Source organism: Maylandia zebra, linkage group LG3, assembly GCF_041146795.1.
Source record: "Maylandia zebra isolate NMK-2024a linkage group LG3, Mzebra_GT3a, whole genome shotgun sequence".
Classification (NCBI taxonomy): Eukaryota; Metazoa; Chordata; class Actinopteri; order Cichliformes; family Cichlidae; genus Maylandia; species Maylandia zebra.
The window spans coordinates 49529693-49556663 of NC_135169.1; positions in this window are offsets into that span (position 1 = coordinate 49529693).

Genomic DNA, 26971 nt, shown 5'->3' on the forward strand with positions numbered 1-26971 from the left:
AGCACGGGGACCTTGAGTTCTATAAGATAAAGCCATAAACATGTGTATCCGAGTCTCCTATCAAAAGTTACATTGATTTATATGAAGTTGTACAAAAACGCTTTCTTTCGCCAAGACAGTGCGTTTCTCACTGTTACATGCATTTGAATGGGGAACTCGACCGAAACAAAGTATAGGTTTTCATTATGTGAATAACTTGGAAATCTTAGCTCAAACAGCTGCAAAACCTGTGTTCCCAGCACGGGGACCTTGAGTTCTATAAGATAAAGCCATAAACATGTGTATCCGAGTCTCCTATCAAAAGTTACATTGATTTATATGAAGTTGTACAAAAACGCTTTCTTTCGCCAAGACAGTGCGTTTCTCACTGTTACATGCATTTGAATGGGGAACTCGACCGAAACAAAGTATAGGTTTTCATTATGTGAATAACTTGGAAATCTTAGCTCAAACAGTTGCAAAACCTGTTTTCCCAACACGGGGACCTTGAGTTCTATAAGTTAAAGCCATAAACATGTTTGTCTGAGTCTTCTATCAAAAGTTACAGCTATTCATATGAAGTTGTACAAAAACGCTTTCTTTCGCCAAGACAGTGCGTTTCTCACTGTTACATGCATTTGAATGGGGAACTCGACCGAAACAAAGTATAGGTTTTCATTATGTGAATAACTTGGAAATCTTAGCTCAAACAGCTGCAAAACCTGTGTTCCCAGCACGGGGACCTTGAGTTCTATAAGATAAAGCCATAAACATGTGTATCCGAGTCTCCTATCAAAAGTTACATTGATTTATATGAAGTTGTACAAAAACGCTTTCTTTCGCCAAGACAGTGCGTTTCTCACTGTTACATGCATTTGAATGGGGAACTCGACCGAAACAAAGTATAGGTTTTCATTATGTGAATAACTTGGAAATCTTAGCTCAAACAGCTGCAAAACCTGTGTTCCCAGCACGGGGACCTTGAGTTCTATAAGATAAAGCCATAAACATGTGTATCCGAGTCTCCTATCAAAAGTTACATTGATTTATATGAAGTTGTACAAAAACGCTTTCTTTCGCCAAGACAGTGCGTTTCTCACTGTTACATGCATTTGAATGGGGAACTCGACCGAAACAAAGTATAGGTTTTCATTATGTGAATAACTTGGAAATCTTAGCTCAAACAGCTGCAAAACCTGTTTTCCCAACACGGGGACCTTGAGTTCTATAAGTTAAAGCCATAAACATGTTTGTCTGAGTCTTCTATCAAAAGTTACAGCTATTCATATGAAGTTGTACAAAAACGCTTTCTTTCGCCAAGACAGTGCGTTTCTCACTGTTACATGCATTTGAATGGGGAACTCGACCGAAACAAAGTATAGGTTTTCATTATGTGAATAACTTGGAAATCTTAGCTCAAACAGCTGCAAAACCTGTGTTCCCAGCACGGGGACCTTGAGTTCTATAAGATAAAGCCATAAACATGTGTATCCGAGTCTCCTATCAAAAGTTACATTGATTTATATGAAGTTGTACAAAAACGCTTTCTTTCGCCAAGACAGTGCGTTTCTCACTGTTACATGCATTTGAATGGGGAACTCGACCGAAACAAAGTATAGGTTTTCATTATGTGAATAACTTGGAAATCTTAGCTCAAACAGTTGCAAAACCTGTTTTCCCAACACGGGGACCTTGAGTTCTATAAGTTAAAGCCATAAACATGTTTGTCTGAGTCTTCTATCAAAAGTTACAGCTATTCATATGAAGTTGTACAAAAACGCTTTCTTTCGCCAAGACAGTGCGTTTCTCACTGTTACATGCATTTGAATGGGGAACTCGACCGAAACAAAGTATAGGTTTTCATTATGTGAATAACTTGGAAATCTTAGCTCAAACAGCTGCAAAACCTGTGTTCCCAGCACGGGGACCTTGAGTTCTATAAGATAAAGCCATAAACATGTGTATCCGAGTCTCCTATCAAAAGTTACATTGATTTATATGAAGTTGTACAAAAACGCTTTCTTTCGCCAAGACAGTGCGTTTCTCACTGTTACATGCATTTGAATGGGGAACTCGACCGAAACAAAGTATAGGTTTTCATTATGTGAATAACTTGGAAATCTTAGCTCAAACAGCTGCAAAACCTGTGTTCCCAGCACGGGGACCTTGAGTTCTATAAGATAAAGCCATAAACATGTGTATCCGAGTCTCCTATCAAAAGTTACATTGATTTATATGAAGTTGTACAAAAACGCTTTCTTTCGCCAAGACAGTGCGTTTCTCACTGTTACATGCATTTGAATGGGGAACTCGACCGAAACAAAGTATAGGTTTTCATTATGTGAATAACTTGGAAATCTTAGCTCAAACAGCTGCAAAACCTGTGTTCCCAGCACGGGGACCTTGAGTTCTATAAGATAAAGCCATAAACATGTGTATCCGAGTCTCCTATCAAAAGTTACATTGATTTATATGAAGTTGTACAAAAACGCTTTCTTTCGCCAAGACAGTGCGTTTCTCACTGTTACATGCATTTGAATGGGGAACTCGACCGAAACAAAGTATAGGTTTTCATTATGTGAATAACTTGGAAATCTTAGCTCAAACAGTTGCAAAACCTGTTTTCCCAACACGGGGACCTTGAGTTCTATAAGTTAAAGCCATAAACATGTTTGTCTGAGTCTTCTATCAAAAGTTACAGCTATTCATATGAAGTTGTACAAAAACGCTTTCTTTCGCCAAGACAGTGCGTTTCTCACTGTTACATGCATTTGAATGGGGAACTCGACCGAAACAAAGTATAGGTTTTCATTATGTGAATAACTTGGAAATCTTAGCTCAAACAGCTGCAAAACCTGTGTTCCCAGCACGGGGACCTTGAGTTCTATAAGATAAAGCCATAAACATGTGTATCCGAGTCTCCTATCAAAAGTTACATTGATTTATATGAAGTTGTACAAAAACGCTTTCTTTCGCCAAGACAGTGCGTTTCTCACTGTTACATGCATTTGAATGGGGAACTCGACCGAAACAAAGTATAGGTTTTCATTATGTGAATAACTTGGAAATCTTAGCTCAAACAGCTGCAAAACCTGTGTTCCCAGCACGGGGACCTTGAGTTCTATAAGATAAAGCCATAAACATGTGTATCCGAGTCTCCTATCAAAAGTTACATTGATTTATATGAAGTTGTACAAAAACGCTTTCTTTCGCCAAGACAGTGCGTTTCTCACTGTTACATGCATTTGAATGGGGAACTCGACCGAAACAAAGTATAGGTTTTCATTATGTGAATAACTTGGAAATCTTAGCTCAAACAGCTGCAAAACCTGTTTTCCCAACACGGGGACCTTGAGTTCTATAAGTTAAAGCCATAAACATGTTTGTCTGAGTCTTCTATCAAAAGTTACAGCTATTCATATGAAGTTGTACAAAAACGCTTTCTTTCGCCAAGACAGTGCGTTTCTCACTGTTACATGCATTTGAATGGGGAACTCGACCGAAACAAAGTATAGGTTTTCATTATGTGAATAACTTGGAAATCTTAGCTCAAACAGCTGCAAAACCTGTGTTCCCAGCACGGGGACCTTGAGTTCTATAAGATAAAGCCATAAACATGTGTATCCGAGTCTCCTATCAAAAGTTACATTGATTTATATGAAGTTGTACAAAAACGCTTTCTTTCGCCAAGACAGTGCGTTTCTCACTGTTACATGCATTTGAATGGGGAACTCGACCGAAACAAAGTATAGGTTTTCATTATGTGAATAACTTGGAAATCTTAGCTCAAACAGCTGCAAAACCTGTGTTCCCAGCACGGGGACCTTGAGTTCTATAAGATAAAGCCATAAACATGTGTATCCGAGTCTCCTATCAAAAGTTACATTGATTTATATGAAGTTGTACAAAAACGCTTTCTTTCGCCAAGACAGTGCGTTTCTCACTGTTACATGCATTTGAATGGGGAACTCGACCGAAACAAAGTATAGGTTTTCATTATGTGAATAACTTGGAAATCTTAGCTCAAACAGTTGCAAAACCTGTTTTCCCAACACGGGGACCTTGAGTTCTATAAGTTAAAGCCATAAACATGTTTGTCTGAGTCTTCTATCAAAAGTTACAGCTATTCATATGAAGTTGTACAAAAACGCTTTCTTTCGCCAAGACAGTGCGTTTCTCACTGTTACATGCATTTGAATGGGGAACTCGACCGAAACAAAGTATAGGTTTTCATTATGTGAATAACTTGGAAATCTTAGCTCAAACAGCTGCAAAACCTGTGTTCCCAGCACGGGGACCTTGAGTTCTATAAGATAAAGCCATAAACATGTGTATCCGAGTCTCCTATCAAAAGTTACATTGATTTATATGAAGTTGTACAAAAACGCTTTCTTTCGCCAAGACAGTGCGTTTCTCACTGTTACATGCATTTGAATGGGGAACTCGACCGAAACAAAGTATAGGTTTTCATTATGTGAATAACTTGGAAATCTTAGCTCAAACAGCTGCAAAACCTGTGTTCCCAGCACGGGGACCTTGAGTTCTATAAGATAAAGCCATAAACATGTGTATCCGAGTCTCCTATCAAAAGTTACATTGATTTATATGAAGTTGTACAAAAACGCTTTCTTTCGCCAAGACAGTGCGTTTCTCACTGTTACATGCATTTGAATGGGGAACTCGACCGAAACAAAGTATAGGTTTTCATTATGTGAATAACTTGGAAATCTTAGCTCAAACAGCTGCAAAACCTGTGTTCCCAGCACGGGGACCTTGAGTTCTATAAGATAAAGCCATAAACATGTGTATCCGAGTCTCCTATCAAAAGTTACATTGATTTATATGAAGTTGTACAAAAACGCTTTCTTTCGCCAAGACAGTGCGTTTCTCACTGTTACATGCATTTGAATGGGGAACTCGACCGAAACAAAGTATAGGTTTTCATTATGTGAATAACTTGGAAATCTTAGCTCAAACAGCTGCAAAACCTGTGTTCCCAGCACGGGGACCTTGAGTTCTATAAGATAAAGCCATAAACATGTGTATCCGAGTCTCCTATCAAAAGTTACATTGATTTATATGAAGTTGTACAAAAACGCTTTCTTTCGCCAAGACAGTGCGTTTCTCACTGTTACATGCATTTGAATGGGGAACTCGACCGAAACAAAGTATAGGTTTTCATTATGTGAATAACTTGGAAATCTTAGCTCAAACAGTTGCAAAACCTGTTTTCCCAACACGGGGACCTTGAGTTCTATAAGTTAAAGCCATAAACATGTTTGTCTGAGTCTTCTATCAAAAGTTACAGCTATTCATATGAAGTTGTACAAAAACGCTTTCTTTCGCCAAGACAGTGCGTTTCTCACTGTTACATGCATTTGAATGGGGAACTCGACCGAAACAAAGTATAGGTTTTCATTATGTGAATAACTTGGAAATCTTAGCTCAAACAGCTGCAAAACCTGTGTTCCCAGCACGGGGACCTTGAGTTCTATAAGATAAAGCCATAAACATGTGTATCCGAGTCTCCTATCAAAAGTTACATTGATTTATATGAAGTTGTACAAAAACGCTTTCTTTCGCCAAGACAGTGCGTTTCTCACTGTTACATGCATTTGAATGGGGAACTCGACCGAAACAAAGTATAGGTTTTCATTATGTGAATAACTTGGAAATCTTAGCTCAAACAGTTGCAAAACCTGTTTTCCCAACACGGGGACCTTGAGTTCTATAAGTTAAAGCCATAAACATGTTTGTCTGAGTCTTCTATCAAAAGTTACAGCTATTCATATGAAGTTGTACAAAAACGCTTTCTTTCGCCAAGACAGTGCGTTTCTCACTGTTACATGCATTTGAATGGGGAACTCGACCGAAACAAAGTATAGGTTTTCATTATGTGAATAACTTGGAAATCTTAGCTCAAACAGCTGCAAAACCTGTGTTCCCAGCACGGGGACCTTGAGTTCTATAAGATAAAGCCAGAAACATGTGTATCCGAGTCTCCTATCAAAAGTTACATTGATTTATATGAAGTTGTACAAAAACGCTTTCTTTCGCCAAGACAGTGCGTTTCTCACTGTTACATGCATTTGAATGGGGAACTCGACCGAAACAAAGTATAGGTTTTCATTATGTGAATAACTTGGAAATCTTAGCTCAAACAGCTGCAAAACCTGTGTTCCCAGCACGGGGACCTTGAGTTCTATAAGATAAAGCCATAAACATGTGTATCCGAGTCTCCTATCAAAAGTTACATTGATTTATATGAAGTTGTACAAAAACGCTTTCTTTCGCCAAGACAGTGCGTTTCTCACTGTTACATGCATTTGAATGGGGAACTCGACCGAAACAAAGTATAGGTTTTCATTATGTGAATAACTTGGAAATCTTAGCTCAAACAGCTGCAAAACCTGTGTTCCCAGCACGGGGACCTTGAGTTCTATAAGATAAAGCCATAAACATGTGTATCCGAGTCTCCTATCAAAAGTTACATTGATTTATATGAAGTTGTACAAAAACGCTTTCTTTCGCCAAGACAGTGCGTTTCTCACTGTTACATGCATTTGAATGGGGAACTCGACCGAAACAAAGTATAGGTTTTCATTATGTGAATAACTTGGAAATCTTAGCTCAAACAGCTGCAAAACCTGTTTTCCCAACACGGGGACCTTGAGTTCTATAAGTTAAAGCCATAAACATGTTTGTCTGAGTCTTCTATCAAAAGTTACAGCTATTCATATGAAGTTGTACAAAAACGCTTTCTTTCGCCAAGACAGTGCGTTTCTCACTGTTACATGCATTTGAATGGGGAACTCGACCGAAACAAAGTATAGGTTTTCATTATGTGAATAACTTGGAAATCTTAGCTCAAACAGCTGCAAAACCTGTGTTCCCAGCACGGGGACCTTGAGTTCTATAAGTTAAAGCCATAAACATGTTTGTCTGAGTCTTCTATCAAAAGTTACAGCTATTCATATGAAGTTGTACAAAAACGCTTTCTTTCGCCAAGACAGTGCGTTTCTCACTGTTACATGCATTTGAATGGGGAACTCGACCGAAACAAAGTATAGGTTTTCATTATGTGAATAACTTGGAAATCTTAGCTCAAACAGCTGCAAAACCTGTGTTCCCAGCACGGGGACCTTGAGTTCTATAAGATAAAGCCATAAACATGTGTATCCGAGTCTCCTATCAAAAGTTACATTGATTTATATGAAGTTGTACAAAAACGCTTTCTTTCGCCAAGACAGTGCGTTTCTCACTGTTACATGCATTTGAATGGGGAACTTGACCGAAACAAAGTATAGGTTTTCATTATGTGAATAACTTGGAAATCTTAGCTCAAACAGTTGCAAAACCTGTTTTCCCAACACGGGGACCTTGAGTTCTATAAGTTAAAGCCATAAACATGTTTGTCTGAGTCTTCTATCAAAAGTTACAGCTATTCATATGAAGTTGTACAAAAACGCTTTCTTTCGCCAAGACAGTGCGTTTCTCACTGTTACATGCATTTGAATGGGGAACTCGACCGAAACAAAGTATAGGTTTTCATTATGTGAATAACTTGGAAATCTTAGCTCAAACAGCTGCAAAACCTGTGTTCCCAGCACGGGGACCTTGAGTTCTATAAGATAAAGCCAGAAACATGTGTATCCGAGTCTCCTATCAAAAGTTACATTGATTTATATGAAGTTGTACAAAAACGCTTTCTTTCGCCAAGACAGTGCGTTTCTCACTGTTACATGCATTTGAATGGGGAACTCGACCGAAACAAAGTATAGGTTTTCATTATGTGAATAACTTGGAAATCTTAGCTCAAACAGCTGCAAAACCTGTGTTCCCAGCACGGGGACATTGAGTTCTATAAGATAAAGCCATAAACATGTGTATCCGAGTCTCCTATCAAAAGTTACATTGATTTATATGAAGTTGTACAAAAACGCTTTCTTTCGCCAAGACAGTGCGTTTCTCACTGTTACATGCATTTGAATGGGGAACTCGACCGAAACAAAGTATAGGTTTTCATTATGTGAATAACTTGGAAATCTTAGCTCAAACAGCTGCAAAACCTGTTTTCCCAACACGGGGACCTTGAGTTCTATAAGTTAAAGCCATAAACATGTTTGTCTGAGTCTTCTATCAAAAGTTACAGCTATTCATATGAAGTTGTACAAAAACGCTTTCTTTCGCCAAGACAGTGCGTTTCTCACTGTTACATGCATTTGAATGGGGAACTCGACCGAAACAAAGTATAGGTTTTCATTATGTGAATAACTTGGAAATCTTAGCTCAAACAGCTGCAAAACCTGTGTTCCCAGCACGGGGACCTTGAGTTCTATAAGTTAAAGCCATAAACATGTTTGTCTGAGTCTTCTATCAAAAGTTACAGCTATTCATATGAAGTTGTACAAAAACGCTTTCTTTCGCCAAGACAGTGCGTTTCTCACTGTTACATGCATTTGAATGGGGAACTCGACCGAAACAAAGTATAGGTTTTCATTATGTGAATAACTTGGAAATCTTAGCTCAAACAGCTGCAAAACCTGTGTTCCCAGCACGGGGACCTTGAGTTCTATAAGATAAAGCCATAAACATGTGTATCCGAGTCTCCTATCAAAAGTTACATTGATTTATATGAAGTTGTACAAAAACGCTTTCTTTCGCCAAGACAGTGCGTTTCTCACTGTTACATGCATTTGAATGGGGAACTCGACCGAAACAAAGTATAGGTTTTCATTATGTGAATAACTTGGAAATCTTAGCTCAAACAGTTGCAAAACCTGTTTTCCCAACACGGGGACCTTGAGTTCTATAAGTTAAAGCCATAAACATGTTTGTCTGAGTCTTCTATCAAAAGTTACAGCTATTCATATGAAGTTGTACAAAAACGCTTTCTTTCGCCAAGACAGTGCGTTTCTCACTGTTACATGCATTTGAATGGGGAACTCGACCGAAACAAAGTATAGGTTTTCATTATGTGAATAACTTGGAAATCTTAGCTCAAACAGCTGCAAAACCTGTGTTCCCAGCACGGGGACCTTGAGTTCTATAAGATAAAGCCAGAAACATGTGTATCCGAGTCTCCTATCAAAAGTTACATTGATTTATATGAAGTTGTACAAAAACGCTTTCTTTCGCCAAGACAGTGCGTTTCTCACTGTTACATGCATTTGAATGGGGAACTCGACCGAAACAAAGTATAGGTTTTCATTATGTGAATAACTTGGAAATCTTAGCTCAAACAGCTGCAAAACCTGTGTTCCCAGCACGGGGACATTGAGTTCTATAAGATAAAGCCATAAACATGTGTATCCGAGTCTCCTATCAAAAGTTACATTGATTTATATGAAGTTGTACAAAAACGCTTTCTTTCGCCAAGACAGTGCGTTTCTCACTGTTACATGCATTTGAATGGGGAACTCGACCGAAACAAAGTATAGGTTTTCATTATGTGAATAACTTGGAAATCTTAGCTCAAACAGCTGCAAAACCTGTTTTCCCAACACGGGGACCTTGAGTTCTATAAGTTAAAGCCATAAACATGTTTGTCTGAGTCTTCTATCAAAAGTTACAGCTATTCATATGAAGTTGTACAAAAACGCTTTCTTTCGCCAAGACAGTGCGTTTCTCACTGTTACATGCATTTGAATGGGGAACTCGACCGAAACAAAGTATAGGTTTTCATTATGTGAATAACTTGGAAATCTTAGCTCAAACAGCTGCAAAACCTGTGTTCCCAGCACGGGGATCTTGAGTTCTATAAGATAAAGCCATAAACATGTGTATCCGAGTCTCCTATCAAAAGTTACATTGATTTATATGAAGTTGTACAAAAACGCTTTCTTTCGCCAAGACAGTGCGTTTCTCACTGTTACATGCATTTGAATGGGGAACTCGACCGAAACAAAGTATAGGTTTTCATTATGTGAATAACTTGGAAATCTTAGCTCAAACAGCTGCAAAACCTGTGTTCCCAGCACGGGGACCTTGAGTTCTATAAGATAAAGCCATAAACATGTGTATCCGAGTCTCCTATCAAAAGTTACATTGATTTATATGAAGTTGTACAAAAACGCTTTCTTTCGCCAAGACAGTGCGTTTCTCACTGTTACATGCATTTGAATGGGGAACTCGACCGAAACAAAGTATAGGTTTTCATTATGTGAATAACTTGGAAATCTTAGCTCAAACAGTTGCAAAACCTGTTTTCCCAACACGGGGACCTTGAGTTCTATAAGTTAAAGCCATAAACATGTTTGTCTGAGTCTTCTATCAAAAGTTACAGCTATTCATATGAAGTTGTACAAAAACGCTTTCTTTCGCCAAGACAGTGCGTTTCTCACTGTTACATGCATTTGAATGGGGAACTCGACCGAAACAAAGTATAGGTTTTCATTATGTGAATAACTTGGAAATCTTAGCTCAAACAGCTGCAAAACCTGTGTTCCCAGCACGGGGACCTTGAGTTCTATAAGATAAAGCCAGAAACATGTGTATCCGAGTCTCCTATCAAAAGTTACATTGATTTATATGAAGTTGTACAAAAACGCTTTCTTTCGCCAAGACAGTGCGTTTCTCACTGTTACATGCATTTGAATGGGGAACTCGACCGAAACAAAGTATAGGTTTTCATTATGTGAATAACTTGGAAATCTTAGCTCAAACAGCTGCAAAACCTGTGTTCCCAGCACGGGGACATTGAGTTCTATAAGATAAAGCCATAAACATGTGTATCCGAGTCTCCTATCAAAAGTTACATTGATTTATATGAAGTTGTACAAAAACGCTTTCTTTCGCCAAGACAGTGCGTTTCTCACTGTTACATGCATTTGAATGGGGAACTCGACCGAAACAAAGTATAGGTTTTCATTATGTGAATAACTTGGAAATCTTAGCTCAAACAGCTGCAAAACCTGTTTTCCCAACACGGGGACCTTGAGTTCTATAAGTTAAAGCCATAAACATGTTTGTCTGAGTCTTCTATCAAAAGTTACAGCTATTCATATGAAGTTGTACAAAAACGCTTTCTTTCGCCAAGACAGTGCGTTTCTCACTGTTACATGCATTTGAATGGGGAACTCGACCGAAACAAAGTATAGGTTTTCATTATGTGAATAACTTGGAAATCTTAGCTCAAACAGCTGCAAAACCTGTGTTCCCAGCACGGGGATCTTGAGTTCTATAAGATAAAGCCATAAACATGTGTATCCGAGTCTCCTATCAAAAGTTACATTGATTTATATGAAGTTGTACAAAAACGCTTTCTTTCGCCAAGACAGTGCGTTTCTCACTGTTACATGCATTTGAATGGGGAACTCGACCGAAACAAAGTATAGGTTTTCATTATGTGAATAACTTGGAAATCTTAGCTCAAACAGTTGCAAAACCTGTGTTCCCAGCACGGGGACCTTGAGTTCTATAAGATAAAGCCATAAACATGTGTATCCGAGTCTCCTATCAAAAGTTACATTGATTTATATGAAGTTGTACAAAAACGCTTTCTTTCGCCAAGACAGTGCGTTTCTCACTGTTACATGCATTTGAATGGGGAACTCGACCGAAACAAAGTATAGGTTTTCATTATGTGAATAACTTGGAAATCTTAGCTCAAACAGTTGCAAAACCTGTTTTCCCAACACGGGGACCTTGAGTTCTATAAGTTAAAGCCATAAACATGTTTGTCTGAGTCTTCTATCAAAAGTTACAGCTATTCATATGAAGTTGTACAAAAACGCTTTCTTTCGCCAAGACAGTGCGTTTCTCACTGTTACATGCATTTGAATGGGGAACTCGACCGAAACAAAGTATAGGTTTTCATTATGTGAATAACTTGGAAATCTTAGCTCAAACAGCTGCAAAACCTGTGTTCCCAGCACGGGGATCTTGAGTTCTATAAGATAAAGCCATAAACATGTGTATCCGAGTCTCCTATCAAAAGTTACATTGATTTATATGAAGTTGTACAAAAACGCTTTCTTTCGCCAAGACAGTGCGTTTCTCACTGTTACATGCATTTGAATGGGGAACTCGACCGAAACAAAGTATAGGTTTTCATTATGTGAATAACTTGGAAATCTTAGCTCAAACAGCTGCAAAACCTGTGTTCCCAGCACGGGGACCTTGAGTTCTATAAGATAAAGCCATAAACATGTGTATCCGAGTCTCCTATCAAAAGTTACATTGATTTATATGAAGTTGTACAAAAACGCTTTCTTTCGCCAAGACAGTGCGTTTCTCACTGTTACATGCATTTGAATGGGGAACTCGACCGAAACAAAGTATAGGTTTTCATTATGTGAATAACTTGGAAATCTTAGCTCAAACAGCTGCAAAACCTGTGTTCCCAGCACGGGGACCTTGAGTTCTATAAGATAAAGCCATAAACATGTGTATCCGAGTCTCCTATCAAAAGTTACATTGATTTATATGAAGTTGTACAAAAACGCTTTCTTTCGCCAAGACAGTGCGTTTCTCACTGTTACATGCATTTGAATGGGGAACTCGACCGAAACAAAGTATAGGTTTTCATTATGTGAATAACTTGGAAATCTTAGCTCAAACAGTTGCAAAACCTGTTTTCCCAACACGGGGACCTTGAGTTCTATAAGTTAAAGCCATAAACATGTTTGTCTGAGTCTTCTATCAAAAGTTACAGCTATTCATATGAAGTTGTACAAAAACGCTTTCTTTCGCCAAGACAGTGCGTTTCTCACTGTTACATGCATTTGAATGGGGAACTCGACCGAAACAAAGTATAGGTTTTCATTATGTGAATAACTTGGAAATCTTAGCTCAAACAGCTGCAAAACCTGTGTTCCCAGCACGGGGACCTTGAGTTCTATAAGATAAAGCCAGAAACATGTGTATCCGAGTCTCCTATCAAAAGTTACATTGATTTATATGAAGTTGTACAAAAACGCTTTCTTTCGCCAAGACAGTGCGTTTCTCACTGTTACATGCATTTGAATGGGGAACTCGACCGAAACAAAGTATAGGTTTTCATTATGTGAATAACTTGGAAATCTTAGCTCAAACAGCTGCAAAACCTGTGTTCCCAGCACGGGGACATTGAGTTCTATAAGATAAAGCCATAAACATGTGTATCCGAGTCTCCTATCAAAAGTTACATTGATTTATATGAAGTTGTACAAAAACGCTTTCTTTCGCCAAGACAGTGCGTTTCTCACTGTTACATGCATTTGAATGGGGAACTCGACCGAAACAAAGTATAGGTTTTCATTATGTGAATAACTTGGAAATCTTAGCTCAAACAGCTGCAAAACCTGTTTTCCCAACACGGGGACCTTGAGTTCTATAAGTTAAAGCCATAAACATGTTTGTCTGAGTCTTCTATCAAAAGTTACAGCTATTCATATGAAGTTGTACAAAAACGCTTTCTTTCGCCAAGACAGTGCGTTTCTCACTGTTACATGCATTTGAATGGGGAACTCGACCGAAACAAAGTATAGGTTTTCATTATGTGAATAACTTGGAAATCTTAGCTCAAACAGCTGCAAAACCTGTGTTCCCAGCACGGGGATCTTGAGTTCTATAAGATAAAGCCATAAACATGTGTATCCGAGTCTCCTATCAAAAGTTACATTGATTTATATGAAGTTGTACAAAAACGCTTTCTTTCGCCAAGACAGTGCGTTTCTCACTGTTACATGCATTTGAATGGGGAACTCGACCGAAACAAAGTATAGGTTTTCATTATGTGAATAACTTGGAAATCTTAGCTCAAACAGCTGCAAAACCTGTGTTCCCAGCACGGGGACCTTGAGTTCTATAAGATAAAGCCATAAACATGTGTATCCGAGTCTCCTATCAAAAGTTACATTGATTTATATGAAGTTGTACAAAAACTCTTTCTTTCGCCAAGACAGTGCGTTTCTCACTGTTACATGCATTTGAATGGGGAACTCGACCGAAACAAAGTATAGGTTTTCATTATGTGAATAACTTGGAAATCTTAGCTCAAACAGTTGCAAAACCTGTTTTCCCAACACGGGGACCTTGAGTTCTATAAGTTAAAGCCATAAACATGTTTGTCTGAGTCTTCTATCAAAAGTTACAGCTATTCATATGAAGTTGTACAAAAACGCTTTCTTTCGCCAAGACAGTGCGTTTCTCACTGTTACATGCATTTGAATGGGGAACTCGACCGAAACAAAGTATAGGTTTTCATTATGTGAATAACTTGGAAATCTTAGCTCAAACAGCTGCAAAACCTGTGTTCCCAGCACGGGGACCTTGAGTTCTATAAGATAAAGCCAGAAACATGTGTATCCGAGTCTCCTATCAAAAGTTACATTGATTTATATGAAGTTGTACAAAAACGCTTTCTTTCGCCAAGACAGTGCGTTTCTCACTGTTACATGCATTTGAATGGGGAACTCGACCGAAACAAAGTATAGGTTTTCATTATGTGAATAACTTGGAAATCTTAGCTCAAACAGCTGCAAAACCTGTGTTCCCAGCACGGGGATCTTGAGTTCTATAAGATAAAGCCATAAACATGTGTATCCGAGTCTCCTATCAAAAGTTACATTGATTTATATGAAGTTGTACAAAAACGCTTTCTTTCGCCAAGACAGTGCGTTTCTCACTGTTACATGCATTTGAATGGGGAACTCGACCGAAACAAAGTATAGGTTTTCATTATGTGAATAACTTGGAAATCTTAGCTCAAACAGCTGCAAAACCTGTGTTCCCAGCACGGGGACCTTGAGTTCTATAAGATAAAGCCATAAACATGTGTATCCGAGTCTCCTATCAAAAGTTACATTGATTTATATGAAGTTGTACAAAAACGCTTTCTTTCGCCAAGACAGTGCGTTTCTCACTGTTACATGCATTTGAATGGGGAACTCGACCGAAACAAAGTATAGGTTTTCATTATGTGAATAACTTGGAAATCTTAGCTCAAACAGCTGCAAAACCTGTGTTCCCAGCACGGGGACCTTGAGTTCTATAAGATAAAGCCATAAACATGTGTATCCGAGTCTCCTATCAAAAGTTACATTGATTTATATGAAGTTGTACAAAAACGCTTTCTTTCGCCAAGACAGTGCGTTTCTCACTGTTACATGCATTTGAATGGGGAACTCGACCGAAACAAAGTATAGGTTTTCATTATGTGAATAACTTGGAAATCTTAGCTCAAACAGTTGCAAAACCTGTTTTCCCAACACGGGGACCTTGAGTTCTATAAGTTAAAGCCATAAACATGTTTGTCTGAGTCTTCTATCAAAAGTTACAGCTATTCATATGAAGTTGTACAAAAACGCTTTCTTTCGCCAAGACAGTGCGTTTCTCACTGTTACATGCATTTGAATGGGGAACTCGACCGAAACAAAGTATAGGTTTTCATTATGTGAATAACTTGGAAATCTTAGCTCAAACAGCTGCAAAACCTGTGTTCCCAGCACGGGGACCTTGAGTTCTATAAGATAAAGCCATAAACATGTGTATCCGAGTCTCCTATCAAAAGTTACATTGATTTATATGAAGTTGTACAAAAACGCTTTCTTTCGCCAAGACAGTGCGTTTCTCACTGTTACATGCATTTGAATGGGGAACTCGACCGAAACAAAGTATAGGTTTTCATTATGTGAATAACTTGGAAATCTTAGCTCAAACAGTTGCAAAACCTGTTTTCCCAACACGGGGACCTTGAGTTCTATAAGTTAAAGCCATAAACATGTTTGTCTGAGTCTTCTATCAAAAGTTACAGCTATTCATATGAAGTTGTACAAAAACGCTTTCTTTCGCCAAGACAGTGCGTTTCTCACTGTTACATGCATTTGAATGGGGAACTCGACCGAAACAAAGTATAGGTTTTCATTATGTGAATAACTTGGAAATCTTAGCTCAAACAGCTGCAAAACCTGTGTTCCCAGCACGGGGACCTTGAGTTCTATAAGATAAAGCCAGAAACATGTGTATCCGAGTCTCCTATCAAAAGTTACATTGATTTATATGAAGTTGTACAAAAACGCTTTCTTTCGCCAAGACAGTGCGTTTCTCACTGTTACATGCATTTGAATGGGGAACTCGACCGAAACAAAGTATAGGTTTTCATTATGTGAATAACTTGGAAATCTTAGCTCAAACAGCTGCAAAACCTGTGTTCCCAGCACGGGGACATTGAGTTCTATAAGATAAAGCCATAAACATGTGTATCCGAGTCTCCTATCAAAAGTTACATTGATTTATATGAAGTTGTACAAAAACGCTTTCTTTCGCCAAGACAGTGCGTTTCTCACTGTTACATGCATTTGAATGGGGAACTCGACCGAAACAAAGTATAGGTTTTCATTATGTGAATAACTTGGAAATCTTAGCTCAAACAGCTGCAAAACCTGTGTTCCCAGCACGGGAACCTTGAGTTCTATAAGATAAAGCCATGAACATGTGTATCCGAGTCTCCTATCAAAAGTTACATTGATTTATATGAAGTTGTACAAAAACGCTTTCTTTCGCCAAGACAGTGCGTTTCTCACTGTTACATGCATTTGAATGGGGAACTCGACCGAAACAAAGTATAGGTTTTCATTATGTGAATAACTTGGAAATCTTAGCTCAAACAGCTGCAAAACCTGTTTTCCCAACACGGGGACCTTGAGTTCTATAAGTTAAAGCCATAAACATGTTTGTCTGAGTCTTCTATCAAAAGTTACAGCTATTCATATGAAGTTGTACAAAAACGCTTTCTTTCGCCAAGACAGTGCGTTTCTCACTGTTACATGCATTTGAATGGGGAACTCGACCGAAACAAAGTATAGGTTTTCATTATGTGAATAACTTGGAAATCTTAGCTCAAACAGCTGCAAAACCTGTGTTCCCAGCACGGGGACATTGAGTTCTATAAGATAAAGCCATAAACATGTGTATCCGAGTCTCCTATCAAAAGTTACATTGATTTATATGAAGTTGTACAAAAACGCTTTCTTTCGCCAAGACAGTGCGTTTCTCACTGTTACATGCATTTGAATGGGGAACTCGACCGAAACAAAGTATAGGTTTTCATTATGTGAATAACTTGGAAATCTTAGCTCAAACAGCTGCAAAACCTGTGTTCCCAGCACGGGAACCTTGAGTTCTATAAGATAAAGCCATGAACATGTGTATCCGAGTCTCCTATCAAAAGTTACATTGATTTATATGAAGTTGTACAAAAACGCTTTCTTTCGCCAAGACAGTGCGTTTCTCACTGTTACATGCATTTGAATGGGGAACTCGACCGAAACAAAGTATAGGTTTTCATTATGTGAATAACTTGGAAATCTTAGCTCAAACAGCTGCAAAACCTGTTTTCCCAACACGGGGACCTTGAGTTCTATAAGTTAAAGCCATAAACATGTTTGTCTGAGTCTTCTATCAAAAGTTACAGCTATTCATATGAAGTTGTACAAAAACGCTTTCTTTCGCCAAGACAGTGCGTTTCTCACTGTTACATGCATTTGAATGGGGAACTCGACCGAAACAAAGTATAGGTTTTCATTATGTGAATAACTTGGAAATCTTAGCTCAAACAGCTGCAAAACCTGTGTTCCCAGCACGGGGACCTTGAGTTCTATAAGTTAAAGCCATAAACATGTTTGTCTGAGTCTTCTATCAAAAGTTACAGCTATTCATATGAAGTTGTACAAAAACGCTTTCTTTCGCCAAGACAGTGCGTTTCTCACTGTTACATGCATTTGAATGGGGAACTCGACCGAAACAAAGTATAGGTTTTCATTATGTGAATAACTTGGAAATCTTAGCTCAAACAGCTGCAAAACCTGTGTTCCCAGCACGGGGACCTTGAGTTCTATAAGATAAAGCCATAAACATGTGTATCCGAGTCTCCTATCAAAAGTTACATTGATTTATATGAAGTTGTACAAAAACGCTTTCTTTCGCCAAGACAGTGCGTTTCTCACTGTTACATGCATTTGAATGGGGAACTCGACCGAAACAAAGTATAGGTTTTCATTATGTGAATAACTTGGAAATCTTAGCTCAAACAGCTGCAAAACCTGTTTTCCCAACACGGGGACCTTGAGTTCTATAAGTTAAAGCCATAAACATGTTTGTCTGAGTCTTCTATCAAAAGTTACAGCTATTCATATGAAGTTGTACAAAAACGCTTTCTTTCGCCAAGACAGTGCGTTTCTCACTGTTACATGCATTTGAATGGGGAACTCGACCGAAACAAAGTATAGGTTTTCATTATGTGAATAACTTGGAAATCTTAGCTCAAACAGCTGCAAAACCTGTGTTCCCAGCACGGGGACCTTGAGTTCTATAAGATAAAGCCATAAACATGTGTATCCGAGTCTCCTATCAAAAGTTACATTGATTTATATGAAGTTGTACAAAAACGCTTTCTTTCGCCAAGACAGTGCGTTTCTCACTGTTACATGCATTTGAATGGGGAACTCGACCGAAACAAAGTATAGGTTTTCATTATGTGAATAACTTGGAAATCTTAGCTCAAACAGCTGCAAAACCTGTGTTCCCAGCACGGGAACCTTGAGTTCTATAAGATAAAGCCATGAACATGTGTATCCGAGTCTCCTATCAAAAGTTACATTGATTTATATGAAGTTGTACAAAAACGCTTTCTTTCGCCAAGACAGTGCGTTTCTCACTGTTACATGCATTTGAATGGGGAACTCGACCGAAACAAAGTATAGGTTTTCATTATGTGAATAACTTGGAAATCTTAGCTCAAACAGCTGCAAAACCTGTGTTCCCAGCACGGGGACCTTGAGTTCTATAAGATAAAGCCATAAACATCTGTATCCGAGTCTCCTATCAAAAGTTACATTGATTTATATGAAGTTGTACAAAAACGCTTTCTTTCGCCAAGACAGTGCGTTTCTCACTGTTACATGCATTTGAATGGGGAACTCGACCGAAATAAAGTATAGGTTTTCATTATGTGAATAACTTGGAAATCTTAGCTCAAACAGCTGCAAAACCTGTGTTCCCAGCACGGGGACCTTGAGTTCTATAAGATAAAGCCATAAACATGTGTATCCGAGTCTCCTATCAAAAGTTACATTGATTTATATGAAGTTGTACAAAAACGCTTTCTTTCGCCAAGACAGTGCGTTTCTCACTGTTACATGCATTTGAATGGGGAACTCGACCGAAACAAAGTATAGGTTTTCATTATGTGAATAACTTGGAAATCTTAGCTCAAACAGTTGCAAAACCTGTTTTCCCAACACGGGGACCTTGAGTTCTATAAGAAAAAGCCATAAACATGTTTGTCTGAGTCTTCTATCAAAAGTTACAGCTATTCATATGAAGTTGTACAAAAACGCTTTCTTTCGCCATAACAGTGCGTTTCTCACTGTTACATGCATTTGAATGGGGAACTCGACCGAAACAAAGTATAGGTTTTCATTATGTGAATAACTTGGAAATCTTAGCTCAAACAGCTGCAAAACCTGTTTTCCCAGCACGGGGACCTTGAGTTCTATAAGATAAAGCCATAAACATGTGTATCCGAGTCTCCTATCAAAAGTTACATTGATTTATATGCAGTTGTACAAAAACGCTTTCTTTCGCCAAGACAGTGCGTTTCTCACTGTTACATGCATTTGAATGGGGAACTCGACCGAAACAAAGTATAGGTTTTCATTATGTGAATAACTTGTAAATCTTAGCTCAAACAGTTGCAAAACCTGTGTTCCCAGCACGGGGACCTTGAGTTCTATAAGATAAAGCCATAAACATGTGTATCCGAGTCTCCTATCAAAAGTTACATTGATTTATATGAAGTTGTACAAAAACGCTTTCTATCGCCAAGACAGTGCGTTTCTCACTGTTACATGCATTTGAATGGGGAACTCGACCGAAACAAAGTATAGGTTTTCATTATGTGAATAACTTGGAAATCTTAGCTCAAACAGCTGCAAAACCTTTTTTCCCAGCACGGGGACCTTGAGTTCTATAAGATAAAGCCATAAACATGTGTATCCGAGTCTCCTATCAAAAGTTACATTGATTTATATGAAGTTGTACAAAAACGCTTTCTTTCGCCAAGACAGTGCGTTTCTCACTGTTACATGCATTTGAATGGGGAACTCGACCGAAACAAAGTATAGGTTTTCATTATGTGAATAACTTGGAAATCTTAGCTCAAACAGTTGCAAAACCTGTTTTCCCAACACGGGGACCTTGAGTTCTATAAGTTAAAGCCATAAACATGTTTGTCTGAGTCTTCTATCAAAAGTTACAGCTATTCATATGAAGTTGTACAAAAACGCTTTCTTTTGCCAAGACAGTGCGTTTCTCACTGTTACATGCATTTGAATGGGGAACTCGACCGAAACAAAGTATAGGTTTTCATTATGTGAATAACTTGGAAATCTTAGCTCAAACAGCTGCAAAACCTGTTTTCCCAGCACGGGGACCTTGAGTTCTATAAGTTAAAGCCATAAACATGTTTGTCTGAGTCTTCTATCAAAAGTTACAGCTATTCATATGAAATTGTACAAAAACGCTTTCTTTCGCCAAGACAGTGCGTTTCTCACTGTTACATGCATTTGAATGGGGAACTCGACCGAAACAAAGTATAGGTTTTCATTATGTGAATAACTTGGAAATCTTAGCTCAAACAGTTGCAAAACCTGTTTTCCCAACACGGGGACCTTGAGTTCTATAAGATAAAGCCATAAACATGTTTGTCTGAGTCTTCTATCAAAAGTTACAGCTATTCATATGAAGTTGTACAAAAACGCTTTCTTTCGCCAAGACAGTGCGTTTCTCACTGTTACATGCATTTGAATGGGGAACTCGACCGAAACAAAGTATAGGTTTTCATTATGTGAATAACTTGGAAATCTTAGCTCAAACAGTTGCAAAACCTGTGTTCCCAACACGGGGACCTTGAGTTCTATAAGATAAAGCCATAAACATGTGTATCCGAGTCTCCTATCAAAAGTTACATTGATTTATATGAAGTTGTACAAAAACGCTTTCTTTCGCCAAGACAGTGCGTTTCTCACTGTTACATGCATTTGAATGGGGAACTCGACCGAAACAAAGTATAGGTTTTCATTATGTGAATAACTTGGAAATCTTAGCTCAAACAGTTGCAAAACCTGTTTTCCCAACACGGGGACCTTGAGTTCTATAAGTTAAAGCCATAAACATGTTTGTCTGAGTCTTCTATCAAAAGTTACAGCTATTCATATGAAGTTGTACAAAAACGCTTTCTTTCGCCAAGACAGTGCGTTTCTCACTGTTACATGCATTTGAATGGGGAACTCGACCGAAACAAAGTATAGGTTTTCATTATGTGAATAACTTGGAAATCTTAGCTCAAACAGCTGCAAAACCTGTGTTCCCAGCACGGGGACCTTGAGTTCTATAAGATAAAGCCATAAACATGTGTATCCGAGTCTCCTATCAAAAGTTACATTGATTTATATGAAGTTGTACAAAAACGCTTTCTTTCGCCAAGACAGTGCGTTTCTCACTGTTACATGCATTTGAATGGGGAACTCGACCGAAACAAAGTATAGGTTTTCATTATGTGAATAACTTGGAAATCTTAGCTCAAACAGTTGCAAAACCTGTGTTCCCAGCACGGGGACCTTGAGTTCTATAAGATAAAGCCATAAACATGTGTATCCGAGTCTCCTATCAAAAGTTACATTGATTTATATGAAGTTGTACAAAAACGCTTTCTTTCGCCAAGACAGTGCGTTTCTCACTGTTACATGCATTTGAATGGGGAACTCGACCGAAACAAAGTATAGGTTTTCATTATGTGAATAACTTGGAAATCTTAGCTCAAACAGCTGCAAAACCTGTTTTCCCAACACGGGGACCTTGAGTTCTATAAGTTAAAGCCATAAACATGTTTGTCTGAGTCTTCTATCAAAAGTTACAGCTATTCATATGAAGTTGTACAAAAACGCTTTCTTTCGCCAAGACAGTGCGTTTCTCACTGTTACATGCATTTGAATGGGGAACTCGACCGAAACAAAGTATAGGTTTTCATTATGTGAATAACTTGGAAATCTTAGCTCAAACAGCTGCAAAACCTGTGTTCCCAGCACGGGGACCTTGAGTTCTATAAGATAAAGCCATAAACATGTGTATCCGAGTCTCCTATCAAAAGTTACATTGATTTATATGAAGTTGTACAAAAACGCTTTCTTTCGCCAAGACAGTGCGTTTCTCACTGTTACATGCATTTGAATGGGGAACTCGACCGAAACAAAGTATAGGTTTTCATTATGTGAATAACTTGGAAATCTTAGCTCAAACAGCTGCAAAACCTGTTTTCCCAACACGGGGACCTTGAGTTCTATAAGTTAAAGCCATAAACATGTTTGTCTGAGTCTTCTATCAAAAGTTACAGCTATTCATATGAAGTTGTACAAAAACGCTTTCTTTCGCCAAGACAGTGCGTTTCTCACTGTTACATGCATTTGAATGGGGAACTCGACCGAAACAAAGTATAGGTTTTCATTATGTGAATAACTTGGAAATCTTAGCTCAAACAGCTGCAAAACCTGTGTTCCCAGCACGGGGACCTTGAGTTCTATAAGATAAAGCCATAAACATGTGTATCCGAGTCTCCTATCAAAAGTTACATTGATTTATATGAAGTTGTACAAAAACGCTTTCTTTCGCCAAGACAGTGCGTTTCTCACTGTTACATGCATTTGAATGGGGAACTCGACCGAAACAAAGTATAGGTTTTCATTATGTGAATAACTTGGAAATCTTAGCTCAAACAGCTGCAAAACCTGTGTTCCCAGCACGGGGACCTTGAGTTCTATAAGATAAAGCCATAAACATGTGTATCCGAGTCTCCTATCAAAAGTTACATTGATTTATATGAAGTTGTACAAAAACGCTTTCTTTCGCCAAGACAGTGCGTTTCTCACTGTTACATGCATTTGAATGGGGAACTCGACCGAAACAAAGTATAGGTTTTCATTATGTGAATAACTTGGAAATCTTAGCTCAAACAGTTGCAAAACCTGTTTTCCCAACACGGGGACCTTGAGTTCTATAAGAAAAAGCCATAAACATGTTTGTCTGAGTCTTCTATCAAAAGTTACAGCTATTCATATGAAGTTGTACAAAAACGCTTTCTTTCGCCATAACAGTGCGTTTCTCACTGTTACATGCATTTGAATGGGGAACTCGACCGAAACAAAGTATAGGTTTTCATTATGTGAATAACTTGGAAATCTTAGCTCAAACAGCTGCAAAACCTGTGTTCCCAGCACGGGGACCTTGAGTTCTATAAGATAAAGCCATAAACATGTGTATCCGAGTCTCCTATCAAAAGTTACATTGATTTATATGAAGTTGTACAAAAACGCTTTCTTTCGCCAAGACAGTGCGTTTCTCACTGTTACATGCATTTGAATGGGGAACTCGACCGAAACAAAGTATAGGTTTTCATTATGTGAATAACTTGGAAATCTTAGCTCAAACAGTTGCAAAACCTGTGTTCCCAGCACGGGGACCTTGAGTTCTATGAGATAAAGCCATAAACATGTGTATCCGAGTCTCCTATCAAAAGTTACATTGATTTATATGAAGTTGTACAAAAACGCTTTCTATCGCCAAGACAGTGCGTTTCTCACTGTTACATGCATTTGAATGGGGAACTCGACCGAAACAAAGTATAGGTTTTCATTATGTGAATAACTTGGAAATCTTAGCTCAAACAGCTGCAAAACCTGTGTTCCCAGCACGGGAACCTTGAGTTCTATAAGATAAAGCCATAAACATGTGTATCCGAGTCTCCTATCAAAAGTTACATTGATTTATATGAAGTTGTACAAAAACGCTTTCTTTCGCCAAGAGTGCGTTTCTCACTGTTACATGCATTTGAATGGGGAACTCGACCGAAACAAAGTATAGGTTTTCATTATGTGAATAACTTGGAAATCTTAGCTCAAACAGCTGCAAAACCTTTTTTCCCAGCACGGGGACCTTGAGTTCTATAAGATAAAGCCATAAACATGTGTATCCGAGTCTCCTATCAAAAGTTACATTGATTTATATGAAGTTGTACAAAAACGCTTTCTTTCGCCAAGACAGTGCGTTTCTCACTGTTACATGCATTTGAATGGGGAACTCGACCGAAACAAAGTATAGGTTTTCATTATGTGAATAACTTGGAAATCTTAGCTCAAACAGCTGCAAAACCTGTGTTCCCAGCACGGGGACCTTGAGTTCTATAAGATAAAGCCATAAACATGTGTATCCGAGTCTCCTATCAAAAGTTACATTGATTTATATGAAGTTGTACAAAAACGCTTTCTTTCGCCAAGACAATGCGTTTCTCACTGTTACATGCATTTGAATGGGGAACTCGACCGAAACAAAGTATAGGTTTTCATTATGTGAATAACTTGGAAATCTTAGCTCAAACAGCTGCAAAACCTGTGTTCCCAGCACGGGGACCTTGAGTTCTATAAGATAAAGCCATAAACATGTGTATCCGAGTCTCCTATCAAAAGTTACATTGATTTATATGAAGTTGTACAAAAACGCTTTCTTTCGCCAAGACAGTGCGTTTCTCACTGTTACATGCATTTGAATGGGGAACTCGACCGAAACAAAGTATAGGTTTTCATTATGTGAATAACTTGGAAATCTTAGCTCAAACAGCTGCAAAACCTGTGTTCCCAGCACGGGAACCTTGAGTTCTATAAGATAAAGCCATAAACATGTGTATCCGAGTCTCCTATCAAAAGTTACATTGATTTATATGAAGTTGTACAAAAACGCTTTCTTTCGCCAAGAGTGCGTTTCTCACTGTTACATGCATTTGAATGGGGAACTCGACCGAAACAAAGTATAGGTTTTCATTATGTGAATAACTTGGAAATCTTAGCTCAAACAGCTGCAAAACCTTTTTTCCCAGCACGGGGACCTTGAGTTCTATAAGATAAAGCCATAAACATGTGTATCCGAGTCTCCTATCAAAAGTTACATTGATTTATATGAAGTTGTACAAAAACGCTTTCTTTCGCCAAGACAGTGCGTTTCTCACTGTTACATGCATTTGAATGGGGAACTCGACCGAAACAAAGTATAGGTTTTCATTATGTGAATAACTTGGAAATCTTAGCTCAAACAGCTGCAAAACCTGTGTTCCCAGCACGGGGACCTTGAGTTCTATAAGATAAAGCCATAAACATGTGTATCCGAGTCTCCTATCAAAAGTTACATTGATTTATATGAAGTTGTACAAAAACGCTTTCTTTCGCCAAGACAGTGCGTTTCTCACTGTTACATGCATTTGAATGGGGAACTCGACCGAAACAAAGTATAGGTTTTCATTATGTGAATAACTTGGAAATCTTAGCTCAAACAGTTGCAAAGCCTGTTTTCCCAGCACGGGGACCTTGAGTTCTATAAGATAAAGCCATAAACATGTGTATCCGAGTCTCCTATCAAAAGTTACATTGATTTATATGAAGTTGTACAAAAACGCTTTCTTTCGCCAAGACAGTGCGTTTCTCACTGTTACATGCATTTGAATGGGGAACTCGACCGAAACAAAGTATAGGTTTTCATTATGTGAATAACTTGGAAATCTTAGCTCAAACAGTTGCAAAACCTGTGTTCCCAGCACGGGGACCTTGAGTTCTATAAGATAAAGCCATAAACATGTGTATCCGAGTCTCCTATCAAAAGTTACATTGATTTATATGAAGTTGTACAAAAACGCTTTCTTTCGCCAAGACAGTGCGTTTCTCACTGTTACATGCATTTGAATGGGGAACTCGACCGAAACAAAGTATAGGTTTTCATTATGTGAATAACTTGGAAATCTTAGCTCAAACAGTTGCAAAGCCTGTTTTCCCAGCACGGGGACCTTGAGTTCTATAAGATAAAGCCATAAACATGTGTATCCGAGTCTCCTATCAAAAGTTACATTGATTTATATGAAGTTGTACAAAAACGCTTTCTTTCGCCAAGACAGTGCGTTTCTCACTGTTACATGCATTTGAATGGGGAACTCGACCGAAACAAAGTATAGGTTTTCATTATGTGAATAACTTGGAAATCTTAGCTCAAACAGTTGCAAAACCTGTGTTCCCAGCACGGGGACCTTGAGTTCTATAAGATAAAGCCATAAACATGTGTATCCGAGTCTCCTATCAAAAGTTACATTGATTTATATGAAGTTGTACAAAAACGCTTTCTTTCGCCAAGACAGTGCGTTTCTCACTGTTACATGCATTTGAATGGGGAACTCGACCGAAACAAAGTATAGGTTTTCATTATGTGAATAACTTGGAAATCTTAGCTCAAACAGCTGCAAAACCTGTGTTCCCAGCACGGGGACCTTGAGTTCTATAAGATAAAGCCATAAACATGTGTATCCGAGTCTCCTATCAAAAGTTACATTGATTTATATGAAGTTGTACAAAAACGCTTTCTTTCGCCAAGACAATGCGTTTCTCACTGTTACATGCATTTGAATGGGGAACTCGACCGAAACAAAGTATAGGTTTTCATTATGTGAATAACTTGGAAATCTTAGCTCAAACAGCTGCAAAACCTGTGTTCCCAGCACGGGGACCTTGAGTTCTATAAGATAAAGCCATAAACATGTGTATCCGAGTCTCCTATCAAAAGTTACATTGATTTATATGAAGTTGTACAAAAACGCTTTCTTTCGCCAAGAGTGCGTTTCTCACTGTTACATGCATTTGAATGGGGAACTCGACCGAAACAAAGTATAGGTTTTCATTATGTGAATAACTTGGAAATCTTAGCTCAAACAGCTGCAAAACCTTTTTTCCCAGCACGGGGACCTTGAGTTCTATAAGATAAAGCCATAAACATGTGTATCCGAGTCTCCTATCAAAAGTTACATTGATTTATATGAAGTTGTACAAAAACGCTTTCTTTCGCCAAGACAGTGCGTTTCTCACTGTTACATGCATTTGAATGGGGAACTCGACCGAAACAAAGTATAGGTTTTCATTATGTGAATAAC